Consider the following 4177-nt stretch of genomic DNA (forward strand, 5'->3'; position numbering starts at 1 on the left):
CTTAATGGTTGTTCTCGGATGGTAGGTGATCTCGAACTGTCCGAGCTCAACAGCCCATTTAAGGAGTCGACTAGACGCCTCTGGTTTGGACAAGACTTGCCTTAGTGGTTGATCTGTTAGTACATGGATAGGATGCGCTTGAAAGTAAGGGCGGAGCTTGCGAGATGAGTGGATTAGGCTGAGGGCGAGCTTCTCCATCAGTGGATATCTTGACTCTGCCCCCAGTAATCTTTTACTGATGTAGTAGACGGGTTTCTATATTCTCTCTTCTTCTCGAACTAGCACCGCGCTTATCGCGTGTTCAGTTGTTGAGAGGTATAGGAACAGTACTTCTCCCGTCTCAGGCTTCGATAGGATGGGTGGTTCGGCTAAGTGCCTTTTGAGCTCCTGAAAGGCTAGTTCGCACTCACCTGTCCATTCGAACTTCTTGCCTCCTTTCAATAAGTTGAAGAATGGGAGACCGCGGTCCGTTGACTTCGAAATGAACCTGCCCAGAGCTGCCATCCTGCCAGTCAAGCTTTGAACATCTTTATGCTTCCGAGGTGAAGGAATATCGATCAGGGCCTTTATTTTATCGGGATTAGCCTCGATTCTACGAGAGTTGACAATGAAACCCAGAAATTTCCCTGAAGACACCCCAAAAGTGCACTTCTGAGGATTCAACTTCATGTTGTACTTTCTGAGCACGCCAAAGCACTCTTCGAGGTCATCAACATGGTTTTTGTTAAGTTGAGACTTTACAAGCATGTCATCAACATAAACTTCCATGTTGTTCCCTATTTTCTCTGAGAACATCATGTTTACGAGCCGCTGGTACGTGGCTCCGGCATTCTTGAGTCCGAATGGCATGACATTGTAGCAGTAGAGCCCTTTATCTGTGATGAAGCTCGTATGCTCTTGGTCGGGGGCATGCATGGGAATCTGGTTATATCCAGAATAAGCATCCATGAACGACATCAGACCATGCCCCGCCGTGGCGTCTACGAGCTGGTCAATTCTCGGCAGGGGAAAACAGTCTTTCGGGCAGGCCTTGTTGAGGTCTGAGTAGTCAATGCACGTTCTCCACGTCCCATTGGGTTTCGGGACCAACACTGGATTGGCCACCCAGTCCGGGTAAAAAGCGTCCCTTATGAAATTATTTGCTTTCAGCCTGTCCACCTCCTCCTTTAGTGCTTTCTTTCTGTCTTCATCCAGCTGCCTTCGCTTTTGCTGCTTCGGGGGAAAGCTTTTGTCTACATTTAATGCGTGGCTCACTACATTAGGGCTTATTCCCACCATGTCAGAGTGTGACCACGCGAAGACATCCTGGTTTTTCTTCAGAAAGCAAATTAATTGCTATTTTGATTCATCTTGGAGGTGTTTCCCGACCTTCACTTTCTTTGAGGGATCAGCTTCCTCGAGCTGAACCTCTTCGAGCTCTTCCAATGGTTGGAGGTCATCCTTCTCCTCAATCCTCGGATCGATCTCCTCATCAATTTCTAAAACTGTCCCATCTTTATTCTGTATGACGACGAGCGCTTGAGCGCTCGTTTGTTTCCTTCCCCTCAAGGAAATGCTGTAGCACTCCCTTCCTGCCAATTGATCTCCTTTCAATGTTCCGACTCCGCTTGGAGTTGGGAACTTAAGGGCTAGATGCCTTACAGATGAAACTGCCCCCAGCCCGACCAGGGCGGGTCTCCCGAGCAATACATTGTAGGCAGATGGTAACTCTACTACGACGAACTCCATCATCTTGGTCACTGAGACTGGATAGTCTCCCAAGGTCACAGGGAGTTCGATGGACCCCATACAGGTGGTTCCTTCTCCAGAAAAGTCGTACAACGTGGTTGCACAAGCCTTCAGGTCGCGAAGGGAGAGTCCCATTTTTTCTAGTGTTGCTTTATAAAGAATGTTAACTGAGCTCCCATTGTCTATGAGAACTCGGCGCACTCTTTTGTTGGCAAGCTGTAGGGTGATGACAAGTGGATCATGATGAGGGAACTGGACATGGGAGGCATCCTCCTCGGTGAAGGTTATAGGCTGAGTTTCAACCCTTTGGCTTTTTGGTGCCCTTGGTTCGGGTTCATAAGGAGACCCCTCCCCTGTCTTCATCTCATTCACATATCGCTTTTGAGCATTTCTGCCCCCTCCTGCGAGATGAGGACCTCCCGAGATGGTTATTACGTCCTCTCCATCTATCGGCGGAGGCCTGTCTTCATCCCGAGATCGGGAGTTATTATTCTGTGCTGCCGGAAGCGCGGCTACTCTCTGGCTGGCAGTAGCTTGTCCAGTATTCTGGTTTTTGACATACTGCCGGAAATAACCTCTCGAGATCAACCCTTCGATCTCGTCCTTCAGCTGTCGGCACTCATCAGTTGTGTGTCTGGTGTCTCTATGAAATCGACAATACTTGCTGGAATCCCTCTTGGACTTTTGATTCCTCATAGGGTCCGGACGCCTGAAGGGGACCTGGTTTTCAGTATTTTTACAACCTCGGTCGCGTTTACTGACGGACCTGATTTCTCCGGACTCGTCACTGGTGAAACTTATTGATCGGTCATTTCGTGGTGAATCCTTTCTATGTCGACTTGTCTCCGCAGTGCGAGACCGGGACGTCTGACTTCTCTCAGATTGTGCGCCTCTCCGCTCCTGGAAAGTCTCCCTGTGTCCTTGCCTATCCCCCGTACGCCCTTGACCCTGATTTTGAACAGGTTGAGCGTTTCTACGGGGAGGTGAAGGATATCTTATGGGAGACGGTGGGAACCGTATAGGTGACGGTGGTTGTCTTCCTTGCTTCGGCCTAGAGGGCCCAGAATTTGCCCGAGATGGGCCAGTTGCGTTCGGTGCACTACCAGGAACCTGAGTCCGAGCCTCGGTAGGAGCTCGGTTATTCTCAGTTCCTGCAGGTGCTTCCGCAGGTGTATTAGGCGAGACCCGAGCCCGGGTACTCCTCTGAGGCCTAGAAGGGGCGGATGGCTCTGCTGGTGTTGGAGGTTGTGCCGGCCTCCTTGTGGCAGCATTTTCTCGTGGACGTCCACGGGGCCTCCGGGAAGGAACGTGCACGTCCCTTGGAGGAGGGACTTGGTCTTCGCGCGGAGGCGGGGGCTGAGCCACCTGCGCCTCTGCGGCTATCCTAGTCAACTCCTCGTTACGTTTGTTGGCTTCTTCCAACAACTGTTTCAGCTGCCGATTCTCCAATTCTACAATAGGGACATAACGTTCAGGGTTATAGTACATGTCCTCATCCCTTGGTTGTGGAGGTGACCCCCGGGAATCGGAAGACCCACTCCTCTCATCAGCGTCCGGGTTCTCCATTGGCTGTTTTCCAGGACGCCTTGGGTAATTTTCTTCAGGAGTGTTCTGATTGTTTGCAGCCATGAATCTCTCAGGGATGAATGCTTAAGGCTCTCAATGAAAGCACCAAACTGTTGACGCCGTTTTTCGTCAGCAGATAAAAGAATAGAGCACGTAAACAATTTAAGACAATGGCCAAAAATAAACAAACGAATCAAACACGGTTTTTTACGTGGTTCAGCAGTTAAATCTGCCTAGTCCACGAGTCTCTGTTATTAACCTCAAGATTATCTCTAAACAATTCTTTAGCAAGAATTCTCCAGAGTTTTCTCTCAAGGATTCGAATTTCGGTCCTTTACAATGGTGCATGCCTTCTCTATTTATAGAGAAGGATGCAGAATACTATCCCACATATTTTGGGTAGTTACTCTTTTGTGAATACAAATAAATGGCTTTAAATGCCAATAATCAGATATTAAAGGAAACGTCCCCCAAAGATCAGGGGGCGTATAACTGTATTAAATAATATCCCACAATTCTTGGGGATTTACATCAACTAATGAGGACTACGTCTCATAGTTATTACACTTGTAGATACTCAAGGTGGTTATGGCGTATCTTCAAGTCTCCAGCATTCCTGGTCTCATGTCATTGTGCGAGCCACTGACATCTCCCGAGCTAACGTTTCTTTCGAGATGGGATATCGAGCTCAAGAACCATGCTCCGAAGTTCCTGAAGATGAAAGTGTTCTCGGAGCTACCTTTCGAGATCGAGGTCATTTCGAGATCACCGCTTTCGAGATCATACATCATACTTTGCAGGCTCGACTTACATTCCTAGATCACTCTAATCCTCACGAGAGCATTTGTTGCGAACTCAGCTTTCGAGGTCATATTTACTATGG

This window comes from Humulus lupulus, chromosome 7, assembly GCF_963169125.1.
Source record: "Humulus lupulus chromosome 7, drHumLupu1.1, whole genome shotgun sequence".
Lineage (NCBI taxonomy): Eukaryota > Viridiplantae > Streptophyta > Magnoliopsida > Rosales > Cannabaceae > Humulus > Humulus lupulus.